Source organism: Rattus rattus, chromosome 12, assembly GCF_011064425.1.
Source record: "Rattus rattus isolate New Zealand chromosome 12, Rrattus_CSIRO_v1, whole genome shotgun sequence".
Classification (NCBI taxonomy): Eukaryota; Metazoa; Chordata; class Mammalia; order Rodentia; family Muridae; genus Rattus; species Rattus rattus.
The window spans coordinates 51,080,092-51,095,029 of NC_046165.1; the positions used below are offsets into that span (position 1 = coordinate 51,080,092).

Here is a 14,938-nt window from a genome sequence, read left to right on the forward strand (position 1 = left end):
ATCAGAGAACTCTCATAAGAAATATTTGACACTAAATCTCTATTTGTTATTTTTGTATGTTTAAAGAACTACCTTTACACTAGACAAAAGACATTTGAGAATAATCTGCTACAAAAGCTGTTCAAAGATGTCTAAGTTAATGAAAATCTATGTAACATATCTGAGTAATTAGTAATACAAATAAAAAGCAGGCTAATGTATAAAATATGTTATTGCAATACCTGTCTATAGTATCAGTCTGAAGTGTTTTGTCATGATCCAAAAATAGTCTTGCATCTAAATCTTTGCTTTTAAGATAAACTTCTTCGTAGCGTTTAGAAAGACTTTCAAGCTCAAAAGAAAGAAATTGGCAATTATTCTTTTTTGTGTAATGTTTCTTAGAATACGCAGGTAAATTTCATTAAAGAACTTTTGTACTATGTACATTTAATTTTAAAACATACTGAGTCCAGAACCAAAGTAAAACCAGTCTAGAAGTGAACTAAAGAATATTACACATAAACTTCAATATTATTTTTTACTATCTTACATATACATTTTGCTTATTAGAATTTTAGCTAGACAAGGGTCATCAATGCCACAAAACAGTGCTAAACACAAAAATATCATTACAGGTTGAACATTTCCTACCCAACATGTTTAGAACCAAAAACATTTAATATTTTAGATTTTTTAAAATTTTGTAATACTGCCATATATAGATGAGATATCTGAAGGACAACATTTAAGTACAAAATTAATTTATGTCATAAATACATATTACTGTATGCAGAATATGAAGGTAATTTTAGACAACCTTTTAAAATACTTTTGTGTTCTGAGTAGAACTTTTCACTTGTGGTCATATTGGTGTTTAAAAAAACTATTAAACCTTTAAGGGCTCTCATTATAACCATGATTTAAAACCAGTGCTCAAGAGTCTGCTGTGATTTTTCTCCCTTCCTTCTCGTGTTAGGGAAGAACCAAGAGTCTTGCACATATTAAACACACATTCCACCACTACTTGCGTCCTGAAATGGTTTTTGTTTAGTTTGGTTTGTTGCTGTTCCAGTGCTGGGGATAGAACCCAGGATATTTGACATGCTTAGTCAGGTACTCTACCCATGAACAACACTCCCTTTCTGTGGCTTTCAAAGTCAATCCTTAATCTTGAGGGAACAAAAACTACAACATATATATGTGTGTGTGTGTGTGTGTGTGTGTGTGTGTGTGTGTGTGTGTGTGTGTGTGTGTGTGTGTATTTATATATGAATACAAATTGTATGTTTCCCTACATAAATATACTGGGCAGAACTGTTACTAATCCATGGCTAAGATTAGTCACCACTCCTGCCCTACCTTATAGAAGCACAATCTGACTGAATTATATGTGCAATACTGAAAATGGAAGGTTTCTCTTAAGGTACCCATTGAAACTAACCCTTTATTTAGGACACTCTTTAGAGTTGAGAAGAGCAGATTTCTAATGACAAAGGTAGGAATAAGACTACTAAAAGTCCAGGTCCCAGACAAGTGGCAGTGCTCATGCCCTTAATCTCAGCACTTGGGAGGCAGAAGAAGGCAGAGCTCTGAGTTCATAGCCAGCCTGGTCTACAGAGTGAACCATTGCTATATAGAGAAACCCTGTCTCAAAAAAACAAAAACCAAAAAGGGGGGCAGGTCCCTTCTAGCTTCCCCAGTTCCATAGTAGACCACTCTTCTGCTCTGTATATCAGTCTTGTGCATGTACAGTTTACTCGTACAGGTTCTACTCCAACATACCACTGAGCCTTTGAATCTACAAAGTTCAGTCACTCAAAAAGCCATCTTCCACAGAGCACACTCAGCTCAGAAATCACAACACCTCAGAACAGTATTTCAAGAAATTCACCTGCTCCAGTTAGGATGTGATAGCCCTCCTCAAGATATACCCATGCACACTCCCATTAGAGACTTGTAGACTCAAACAAAACATACTAGTTTTAATTGAATTTTCTTTCAACTTACCTCTGGAAGTCCATTAGATGATACAATTCCAAGTGAATTTATAAAAGGGATAAAATTTTTGAAATAAACATTTTTCACCTGAAAAATATAACATTTGAATATATAAATCTAAAATTATACAGTAATATGATGATATATTACAATTTAAAACAAAATAAAATCTAGTTCCAGGAACTATTTACACTAACAGTGTTAACTGCCACTTACATTACATTCAAACTTATGATATTAATTTATAACTGATATATTTACTTTCTAATAATTATTTTGTAAAACAGAGTTTAAGTGGGAAACTGTTAATGAAATGGGATTGATGGCATGATGAGCCATTGAAACCAACATTTAAAATGATGCTTATAAAACATATTAAAATTACTGGTTGCTCTACAAGGGCAATGTGCTATAGAATTTTTAACCAATCACTTTTCTTAACCTAACTTGCTTTTCCAAACTTCTTTTTTCTAACAAATAGGGATTAATACAGGAATTAAGTCTAGGAAGCACTAACTAATTTTGTTTTCTAATTTGTTCACAGTTACCTATTTAATAGTTAATCGATTAGTAAAATTACCCACCAGTTATATATCCATAAATGCTATCAAGTATCAATTAAAACATTAGTTCTTATTAGCTATACTTGAATAATAACATATGTAATGATTCTAAATTCTAAGAATAAATTCCAAAGATGTAGCACTTCACGCATCTGATGATGAATTACAGACAAAATTTCAATAAATAACCTGTGAGAGAAAGAATGTTTAGAGTGGACAGAGAGCCCAAAGTCTCTCCAAGGTCTAGAGAGTGGTGAGCAACCAGCCTCTACAAACATGTACTCATTACTGTAAAGAAGCAGGATACGGTATCTGAAAACCCTTTCCACTCCAAATCCTAGATTCTTAGAGAAAATAACTAGGTCTGCTTAAGTTCTCCCCAATAGTTAGTAACATCTGATGTAGTATTTGGAAAGAAAGTCATAAAATCTCAACAGAAAGTGAATGTGAGATCACTTTTGTTTCATGGAAGTGAAACACTGAGGTTTCTTGACAGGGCATTTTAAAACACCAAGGATATTAGTAAATTCAATAGAATAGAAGGATAATACACTTGAAAACTATCATCTTCATGGTATCAATTCAGTGATTCCAGAAGGGAGCTATTTTCTTTAAAAGCAAAGTAAGAAAGTATGAAAGTAATATTTTCCAAGAATTTTGTTCCTATAAAATAGAAGTGGTCCTATTTAGTATGTTCACAACAAAAAAGTATATATTGTCAGATAGACTCTGCATACAGTAATAGGATATTACTCATACAACAGTCTACTTCAGCTGCTTTAGATACAGTGTGAGAGAAATTACCTCATCTACATTACACTCGTGCTCCTTACAGAGAACTTCAATAGTTCTTGTATCACTTTCTAGTTGTTTTGCTATCCGAGCACTCCTGTTCTGACCTCTTCTGGGTGTCCGAGGTGAACCATTAAGTGGTGTTGCAGCTGTTTCTGTAAAGACGGTAAGTTAGTTAACACCATGAAATTGGGCTGTGGATGTAACTGAGTTGGTACAGTACTTGCCTAGAAAAGCATGAACCCTGGGTTCGATTCCAGCACCACATATTCCAGCAATGCGGGTGTGTATCTGTAATCCCAGCATTTGAGAAGTGGAGGGAGAATCAATATTCAATACCACCATTGTCTACATAGTGATGTCAGAGCCAGCCTAGGCCACATGAGGCCCTACTTCCAAAATAAATAAAATTAAACAAATTATAAAATAATGACACACTGTAATTATAATCAAGACGTTAGAAATAATCTGGTAGAATTCTATTCTGCTTATTATGGTTTACTATATAATAACAATTTTAACTTACCAATGCATGCCTATTGGGAAACCCTCTGTTTTGTAGTGCTGGCAATCAAATCCAGGGTCTTTATGCATGCTACAAAAATGCTCCATCACTGAGCCACAGACTGTCCTTGAATATCTGTTGTCACATATACACTGCTACAAGTTTTTGCAAATCACATTTTTCTTTTACTCCAAATCTCATCCCCAAAAGCTATATCCCAAACTCAAAAGTCTGGCAAAAAAATTATTTATGGCAGCATTTTTAAGTGTATTTTACTCAGTATATACTATCAAAAATATTTCCTAGGCTGGTAAGATTGCTCAGTGGCAAAGGCACCTGTTATCAAGGTTGATAACCTAGTTCACTGCCTGGAACCATTCAGTGGAGGAAAGAACTGACTCCAGGAATCCTTTAACTTTCCACACACAGGGCGATGGCAAGGACCTTCCTCCAATGAATAAAGATTTCAGGGGACCAATCACTGGTTGAGGAGTAGGCGGGACTTCCAGGTCAGAGGAGAAGAGGGAGGAGAAACAGAGAGTACAGACAGGAGGAAGATGGAGGAAGAGAAGGACAACCCAGATCCGTGTGGCTTTAAAAGTCACAGGTAGCTATGAATGTCTTATAAGGGATGCAATAACAGGACAGTTTGTCTTATCTATGGGCAGTTTATATCACTTGGTTTCTGGAGTTTATTGTGTGGACGTTTTTAGGGTGAGAATTTACGATATAAATCTGATTGATAACTTTTTAAGCCTCAGCTTTGATTTTACGGGTTACAGGGGTTTGTGACAGCTGATCAGGAGTTGGGCTGTCGTTCGTTGCACGCACTGCACGCAGCTGGTTTGGCAGCGACCTGCAGCGACCGGGCCAAGGGAACTTAGCAGGTTATGGTCACTGCTGAAGCAGCCATGGAGGCAGTGAGATCACTGGACAGAGAGTAGCTGGTAGACTGGAATGGACAATCCTTTGAATATTTCCCGCTACAGAGGCCCACATATAATTCTTCCACTTGTAATGCAGGGGGCTAGAGAAATGGTACAAGGTCATTAGAAATATTGGCTGCTCTAAGTCAGAGTACCCAGGATCAAGTCCCAGAATCCATAATTATGGGGTTCGTTCCAGGGGATAGGATGCTCTCTTCTGGCCTCCACAGGCACCAGGCAACATACATGCTGGCAAGACACCAGTACATATTTTTTAAAAATCTAGTATAAAGTTTAAGTATGTAGTAAGAGGATCCTGAATAAAGGCCATTGCCACCCATGCCTGATGCCCTGAGTTTGGTCTCCCCGTGACCCACTAAACATAAAAAACAGAGAACTGACTCTAAAAGGTTGTCCTCTGACCCTACTTGTACCAGCCACACCACATAAACCCCACACACAAATAATATCAATAAAAAACATTCTAAAGTGTGAGCTTTACAAAATAAATAAAAGATAAAACATAAGAATATGATAAAATCATGTATTTTCTTAAATAATCTGTATTATTTTTGAACATTACTGACCAACTGAGTAATCAGCTATTAAAGAGATTACAGGTGATTAAACATAGTTCAGCTAACCTAGAAATCAGTGTGGAGAATACTCAAAAGCTAAAACATATCTACCATTATGACCCAGCTCTCACGCCAGGACTCCTAAGACTCATCAGTAATAAGGAAAACCATGTCTGGTACTTTGACACCTAGCCAACTCCCACAGGTTACAGATTTTGGAGGAGAACCCAATCCCTACTTTATTAGACCAGTATAATCCCCAATAACAATCTATAAACGTCTGTCCTTATATACTGCAGATAAGTTGTTCACCCTTATCAAGAAACTTTTGCTTTGTCACAGAGATGGAGACCATTACAGAAAAATCACAAACTAATCAAACACGCAGGGCTGTGAAGCCCAGTCCCAATGGATATGCCCACAAAACCACTCTAGTGCTTAAGGCCCAATAACCCTTGCAGAAGAGGCGACAGGACTGTGAGACAGAGAAAAGAAGGTTGTATATCCTAGAACCAAAATATTCTAATACATTCTCAAAGCTTTTCCAGACTGCTTTCTCATGAAGGCTTGTTCACAGAGATGAATGAGGCTTCCCATTCTGGCCTCTTTCAGCAGCACATTTAGACTTGATGTTTGACCTGTTATCTAGTTTAGTACCACTTTAGCACTTTTATCATTACAGCAGCTAGAAGCAGCTGTCCTTAGCTAAGTCTATATTTTCTATATTTTTGCACAGAAGTAATTCAAGGCCCTATTCTTGAGGTGGCGAGAGAAACAATGTCTAGTCTAAGAAACAGATTTACTTATACTTATCTTTGCTTTTACGCCAGTTCAACTATATCAGGAATATACTTGTACTTAAATAGATTTTCCACTTTCGGCCCACCACTGAAACACTATCGTTATTGTTCATATAAGAAATGTCAACAAATATACAATACTACACTAAAACGTTGCTACTGTAGAATTGACAGCACCAACACAACCCCTCCCATTTCAGGAGGCAAGGGATCACATCCACCATCTCACAACCTCCCGCCCTTCAGGGAAACCTCTCCCCAACCTTACCTTCAACTTATCAAGATATTCTTTTTTTTTTGGATTTATCATTTCATAGAAATGTCTGTATACCAGAAGAGGTATCAGATCCCCATTATAGATGGTTGTAAACCACCACTGCTAAATTGAACTCAGGACTCTGGAAGAACAGCCAGTGCTCTTAACCTCTGAGCCATCTCTCCAGCCCCTACTGTTTCTGTTATATGCTATTGATTAGCTTTCCACTGCTATATTCTTTTTTTAATTTTTAAATTTTAAGTTTGTGTGTGTGTGTGTGCGTGTGCGTGTGTGTGTGTGTGTGCGTGTGTGTGTGTGTGTGTGTGTGTATGTGTGTGTGTGTGTGTTACATATATAGATGTGGGGGTACCAGGACAACATTTGGAAGTCAGTCTTCTCCTTCCACCATGAATTCTGGAGATCAGACTCAGGTTGTGAGGCTTGTACACCTCACTGGCTCTGTAAAAACTCCCATGTCACTAGACCTTCCGAAATAATTTGCTTTGTTTGGATTAACCCAGATCACTCACTACTTATTCTTAATTATTTGTTAACATTTTATCTTTTCTTCTATATTTGTACTACTTGAAGATTGCTGTACTTTGTATCTGGAAATGTGCAGGCCCATGTGTTAAGAGTCTTGGTCTCCGGCTTGCAGCTATCACCAGAGTCTAACAGTTAGAGGATTACTAAGGGTGCATCCCTTGAAGGAAAACGGGGCACAGTACTTTTCTTAACTCTCTCACTTTCAACCTTCTCCTACTCTAATAGAAGGTGAACAACTTTACCCCACTGTGTGTTTCTACTCCTTTACCACAGGCTCAAAACAAAGGGGCCAACTGACTGCACTACAACCTCCCAACTGTGAGCTAAAACCACCTTTTCTCTCAGTAAGTTCATCTCATCAGATGGTGCCACAGTGAAGCAAAGCTGAGAACAGAGGCAGACTCCGAGCCTGATTAATGTTTCATCGTCCTCTCAGTTTTAGGGCTAGTCCAGACCTATAGACAGTCAGTACGTAATTGCTGGAGAAATAGGAGAGGGGCACTGTGTGGTTTGCAATACTTACTGTATGGCTCTATAGTGCAGGAAGGAAACTTAAATAGGCTGATCACATTGGCCAACATTAACTGAAATGAGATTACTAGATCATCTTCCATCTGTAATACTTCCTAAAAATGAAAAAGATGCACATTTAAAAGAATGGTATGCATTTGACATTTTCATTTAGTTGCCTGTGTGCATGCATATGTGCATATGTTTAGAGCATGATGCACACTGTGGCTATCAAAGGACAACCTGCAGGAGTTGGTGCTCTTCTTTTATTTTAAATCGCCGAGTGACAAACTCAGGGTGCCAGGTTGATGGCAAGTAACTTTTACATGTGCCATCTCATCATTCTCAATATTTCATTTTAAAGAAAAGTTAAATTGGTACCTTTAAACTGAATAAAAATGTGGGAGGTAATATTGTATGCTCATGTATTTGTTAATGCTACAATATGACACTTTTTTTTTTTACAAAAATAAAATAAAACTGAGATTTAAGACATAATTAAAGTTACAAACTAGGTAGTGTTAATCTACCCTCTAATTGAAGATTAAGGATAATATTATTCATTTTTAAGATTTATTTATTTTACTTATGAGTGTACTATTGTCTGCAGACACACCAGAAAGAGGGCATGAGATCCGGGCCATATGGCGAGCCATGGTTTGGAATTGAAAACCATGTTGTTTTAACCACGAGCTGTTCCCTCCTCCAGCCCCACTAGTCTTTTTTAATTTTAAAATACTGATGTTATTTTTTTGAAAATTTATCTATTTTGATATGCTCAGAATCTATATTTCAGAAACCTATGGAGGAATATTAAATTATCCTATATGCCAAACCCCATAAAATAATTACCTAGCCAAAGCCATCAAGAAATGTACTATACTGAATATAATATCAGTTTACTATATATAATATTCAACTACAAAACTTATAAAAATGAATACATAATAGGAACTATATACAAATGTAAATTTGATAAATGTATGCATAATTTCTTATGGCATTATGATTTTCTAAAGAAAGAAGTATGGGGCTAGAAGTTGCTCATGGTTAATAGAACTTGCTGTCTTGCCAATCCAGGCCAGGCTCCCAGCACCAAATATCTGTAATTCCTTATCAGGAAGCTAATGCCTCTCTGGCCTCCACAGGTACCAGGCATACATGTAGATACATATGCAAACAAACATTCATATACATAGAAAATGAAAATAAAAAATTTTAACTAAAAGAAACATTTGATTTGATTCACTTTCTTCTGGGTATCTGCTAAGCTAGTAATAATGACTATATGAATATTGAACTCAAATATGTGAGAAATTAATAACCCTGTATCTTGGTATTTTAAATTCATATGGTAAGGTACAAAAAAGAATGTTGCAATGAATTTAGTAAAAGAAATATCACAGCAAAGCAAAATGAATGATAATAGAAAATGTCACTATAAACTCACTTAATTTGTATGGTAAGTAAATAATGCTAATGAAGAAACAGGGATGAAGACTGCTATCAGTGTGTATTAAGTGAAGAACAAAGCCAGGTGAGACAACCCTCCTTCAGGAACAACATTCTGAAAGGAAATACACACTTCAAGTGCCAGTAAAGGCAGTATAAATCTATAACATCAACAGAATGCTCATCTTTCTCTTCTGAAAGTATCTCACATGCTCATATAATTTGACTTGAGGAAGCACTAAGCAGCAGGAAGTAAAAGGTCAGAGATCTGCATGCTGCTATGTCAAATGGGAAAAAGGAGAGAAAATTTATCTTACAGACTAAGAACGCCGAGGCTCATAGCCTTCCAGACGCATTCTCTAGTCTCGCCCTTCCCTTCTGTAAAGTAGTATAACACCTGTTTACAGTGCACTGCATTTCTATGGGGAATACAAACTAACTACATGGTAAGTGGAAAATGAATGAAGGGAGGGTCTCAGACTTAAAACTCAGAGAAAACCAGTAAGATGAAGGAGAAAAAGCACACTCAAAAGAAAAAGTAAAATCACAAAAGGGGGAGAAAGCCAGAGAACATAATAGGAAGAAAATATCTAATAAACAGACAGAGCTGGCGCTCCTCCACTACAGTGAGCTCCCACAGTGCCCCTGCACTACAGTGAGCGCCCAGTGCCTGGGGTGTCACACAGGAAGACCATTAGCTCTAAGGTAGTCTGGGCTACATGCCAAGAACTTGCTTTCAAATGAACGAACAAACAAACAAATGAGCTCACTGATCTCAATTTCTATAAAGACAAGGGGTCAGATGAACTAAGCAAGAACTAGGATAACAGAATTAGTTTAGTTCAAAACAGACAAAAGACAAGATGAATAGAAACTACGTAATACAAAGTTGGGGATGTAGCTCAGTACTGAATATTCATGAAGCATTCAGTTCAATTCCCAGCATTGAAAAAGATTTAAAATAATTAAAATGAGAGGAAAAATATGAAGAACAAAACAATCTGATATAATGTTCAAAGAAAGCATACTGAATAAAATAATACCTTAAAATACATTATTAAGATGTCTCAGAAATGAAAACACAATGCCTAGTTTGTTTTTTTCTAAAGTGTTCTGGGACAAATGACTGCAGTATGATACAATAGATCTCCTAGGAAAGGTATTAAATCTCAATTTCAGTATTGATTCACTTTATTTTCTGCACATGAGCATTTGCCGGCATTTGCCTGTTCCCGTGAAGGCAGAGGAGAGTAGCAGGCTCTTGGACTGGAGTCAGAGACTGAGCTGCCATGTGGACTGAAAGCAGGGCTCGGCTGCAAGCTTTAACCTCAGCTAATTAACTAGCCAACTAAAGATGGCGCCACCTACTTCGCCATCTCTCCACACTCAATCTCAAGTTTAAACAAGAACTCATCAAGTATTCAGCCACTAAACGACAGGAGGAACTCAAGCAAGCCTCAGATTTCTTAAAAGTAACATTCAATACTGCAAGATAATTCCTTAAGGGACAAAATGACTCAAGAAAAGGCTACACAGTCAAGTTCTCTTTCAGGTATAAGTACTGTGGACATTCGCCATTAACAGGCAAGCATAGGAAAGACGACATGAAAAGGCCCTGTTTTTAAAATCCCACAGGTGGGAGATGGCTCAGCAGGTGAAAGCGCTCTCCACCAAGCCTGAGGCACGGGCAAACACACACGCTAAGTAAATAAAAGTACAAGACAGTATTGAATCCTTAATGACACAATCCAGTCAGCTAAGAAGTAAATCAAAATAAAAAAACTCAAAGAAGCTGTAATAAAGTAGTTATGATGGGCACAGAATGCACTTACATACAGAACTGAGACTAAAGGCAAACAGTAACTATAATTACAGATGAGTAAATGTTATAGTCTTCGAAAATGAAATGAAGACAATAGGATGTAGTAGTCAGAAAGTGGGGAGAGAGGATGATGAGCCAAGAGTGATTATTATCATTGTTTTTCAAAGTAGATTGGTGTACAGTGTTGTAGAATTTCCACTTCCTTGTTTGTGGCCATACCACCTTGAACATGCCGTCTCGGCTGCTATGAGGACAAGGCCTGGTGAGTATTTGGGTGAAAGAACTCCCTCTTCTCTAATGGCACTGTGATGGGATCAAGTTGTTTCCCATCAGCACGCTATACTGAATCTCATATGTACTGACTACTCATCATGGTTTAATTCCATTTTACTTCTCTCCCATCGTTTTCTACTTTTTCCAAGTCAGAAGAGGAAAAACAGAAGAATTCACCCTGAATCTGGAATTGGTACTAGCATTTAACTACTATACTTTTTCCTTTTCGCTGTATTAGCATTATCAAAATACAAAGTCTGAAAAAGAAAAGCAAAGATTCTCTTAGGAAATATTTTAAGAAACACCATATAAAGTAAGTGGCCAAACACATATTATTTCCATTTCTTATTACTTCACTTTTGTAAATTTAAATAAATTTTTAAAATTCAAAATTCACTAGGCCCTGATTTTTATCCCCAGCACTGCTAAAAAAGGAAAATGGAAAGAAAATGGAGGAGAAAGGGGGGACTGAGAAAGAAAGCAGGAGAAAAAGAGAAATTAAACATTTCTAATGGTGTCCTACTACCATAGCTATAAAATGCTTCACTGTTAATAAGCCATGCAGAGAAGACAACAGAAGCATTTATTTTGTACTATTCCAAATGAACAATTTAATCATTATATTTGACACATCGGCATGTGATAATCTATTCATTTACCTTTAGCTAGTAAAAAAGTGATCCAAGAAACTTTTAGCACCAACATAGAATTTATTTCAGTAGATAACCTGGTAAACAAATACAAAGCAATAAAAAGGTTAGACACTGACGAAGTTCACCAGCTCTTTGTCTGGTTAGTTTGTTCTGTTTTTAACTATAGACTTGAGCTAAATGAATACATAATGGAATGCAACCTTTGTACCTAAACTGAATTTATCTAGTTCATTTGGTCTACCTACCAAAATATTTATTCTAATCTAAAACTATATAAAGTATACCTTTATACTTGTTTGCTCTGTTTTTCTAATTAACATGGACAATGTAAACAAAAAAAGGATAGGTGGCTCAGATTTTGTCAACTTAACACTTTGCCTTAATAATTTTTCCATAGAATGATCATTCATTACAACTGATAGATTTATATCACTTAATATCTGCACAATTTGCATTTCTATCAATCATTTCAATGCTAGTGTTTCACGGAGCAGAAAATCTCCAGGACTACATAAGCTATTTACAGAGAATTTTACAGTTATTTACTGACATACTGTTATAGGCTGCAGTACAAATTTTCAAGATAATTTAGGATTTGTAAATGAGTATGAGTATGAATATTTTGCCTATCCTGGTGCTTGTAGGGGCCAGAAGTGGTCATCACATGTAACCCCAGGTAACTGGAAATACAAACAGTTGTGAGCCACCATGTGGGGTATTGGGAATCAAGCCTTGGTCTAGTCTTCTCTCCAACTCCCTAACTGAGAATGTATTTGTTCTTCTTATATGAAAGTATGCAGAGCCTTGTTGGTAAAATCCCTGGGATAGATCATCAATAAAAACTAGTGAACTGCATTTTCCTCACAAAAGTGACAGAACACTGAATTCCAGCTAATTGGTTCTCCTTTGCCATACAAGGCACATATTTTTAGAAAATAAACAATCCAAACAGGATTTTACCACCTTAACTTATAAAATAGTATATTTTTATAACCAAAGTAAACAACATGTTTGAGATTAGTCCAGAATCACAACCATTAGTGAAAGATAACACTACTTACCCACTGCTGGGTTGTGTCAAATATATAAGTCCACATGTCCTGAAAGGAAAAATAATTTCAGTAAAATAACAGCTTAAAAAACTTTTAAAATACTGTAGCATGAGTCATTAGCCTTCTAAAGCAAAGTTTAAGTATGTCTGCTTACTACGAAGTGACATCTCTCATCACTATGTTCTAACTACAAAAGAAACGGCTTCTGTCACTCACTTTTAAATCAAAACCAATGACAAGACCAGACTGTTAGGTCAGTGGGTAACTAATAACTATCTAACCAGTAAGTCATACACACACACACACACACACACACACACACACACACATATAATTCTTTAGAAACAAGATTTGGCATTGCAACTGCTAATCTGGTTTCTCTTTTTCTTTTTCTCGAGCTGGGGACTGAACCTAGGGGCCTTGTGCTTGCTAGGCAAGCGTTCTACCACTGAGCTAAATCCCAAACCATGCAAATCTGGTTTCATATTCCAGAAAAACTGTACAAGTAAACGGGAAAAAGGAAACCTTGGTTTGATTCAAATTCACCAACATTAAAGCTAAATTATTCCATAAGACCAGTCAATAAAAATCTTAAGTTGCTTTTACAAAAGTACATGTGCAGCCTAGAAGGCCAACTCAGACTATGTCATTCCCCCAGTGTAAAAGCATTCAGCAACTTTCACTGTCTGCAGGGCACAGTCCTAGCCTACCGCTCCTGACCCGACGCCGCCCTACCTTCCAGACATCAGCAGTTCAAAGCCCATCTGGCCACTGTTTTACGATGCACATGTTTCACATGCTCAATAGCTAAGTTCTAGTCCCTACTCATTGTTCTTGATACATTTCTACTTCTAATTCCTATTCAGCATTCCCTTCTTCTCCCTTAGTCAAAACCTTCAGCACACTGCTACCTCCTTCCACTAGTTAAGATACAACATGTACTGAATCATTTTACTAAACAATACTCTTCAATTCAGCCACAAATCCATAACTGCATTTTTATGTGTACATGCAGGTATACATGCTTGCACTGGCACATAAGTGCATGTATGTGAGGCCTGAGGTTGATGTCAGGAATCTTCTTCAATTGTTCCTTTATCTTATTCTTTGAGGGTAGGATCTCTGATGAAAAATTCAGAATTAATGGATATAGCAGGGTCCTAATAGTTAATCCTTGACGTGGTTTGTTAATTTGTTTCCAACAAAACGGCTGACATCATACATTTTCTTAAAGTGTACTTCATAAAACACTTCTTGTATAAGATCTAACTGCCGTTAAATGCTGTTATGGTTTGTGGTTTGAATGTGAAATATCTCCAACAGGATCACACTTGAGAAGGAGTCTCAGGGCTCAGGGTAGGTAGAGGCCCACCTCCTGTTCATGCACTGACCTTGATGGGTGCACTGTGGTCAGGAGCCTCCTGTCCTGCCTGCATGCTTCCCAGGCCTGCTGCCACACTTCACTGTGAGGAGTTATATTCTTCTGGAACTGTAGGTCAGCCTGAGTCATTTCCCCCTTTAAACTGCTGTAGGGGTATTTTATCACAGCAACGGAAAGTAACTAAGACAAATTTAAGTATAAGTCATTTAGAAAATGCTGAACTCAGCCCAACAAATCTATGCTATCAAACTAAACACACTATGCTTTTGCTCTTAGTATTTTGTGACTGTCTAAGACAGGACACAATATGAAGATACAGTACTGTCAAAGCAGTATTTTCTTTTCAAACAGACAATTTCTCTTTCTTCTGTTTTAAAAGCTAAGATTTGGGCCTGAGATAGCTCAGCAGGTACAGATGCTTGTTGCTGCAGGCCTGAAACTAGGGCCCACGGGGAAGGAGAGGGCCAACCCCTCAGTTACTCTCTACTTCCACATCTGAGCCATGGCAGCACATTTCAGCTTTGTACATACCTAACAAATAAGTTACACACACAAAACACTAAAAGCTATCATCAAAACACTATACATGTATTATCTCATTTCATACATTAAATACTTAACAGGTATGTGGAGGTTATCCCTTGATTGTCACCTCGATCTCATCTGGAATTACACTAAAATCAAAAACCAGATCTTAGGTAGAGAAAACACACCTTTAACTCGATCTAGTCTCGTCCCACCTTCTTCTGGGGAGTCATAGTATAAGGAAGAAGCAGTTTTGGTTTCTTGCCCGCTTGTCCTCACCTTGTTAGCAAAGTCCATTCCTTCACTGCCATTAGAGCCTACTTCTTC

The 14,938-nt window shown here is 37.1% G+C and overlaps 1 protein-coding gene and 1 long non-coding RNA gene across 2 annotated transcripts in view; one reads left to right on the forward strand and one right to left on the reverse strand.

Annotated features, from left to right (window-relative positions):
* The window catches only part of Rb1 (RB transcriptional corepressor 1), a 152,478-nt gene that overhangs the window by 16,593 nt on the left and 120,947 nt on the right, over positions 1-14,938 (forward strand).
* LOC116913679 lies at positions 35-3,955 on the reverse strand. Its single transcript, XR_004389635.1, has 3 exons — positions 3,345-3,955; positions 1,987-2,064; positions 35-331 (listed from the first exon to the last, which is right to left on the reverse strand). It is a non-coding gene; the product is annotated as an uncharacterized LOC116913679 (long non-coding RNA).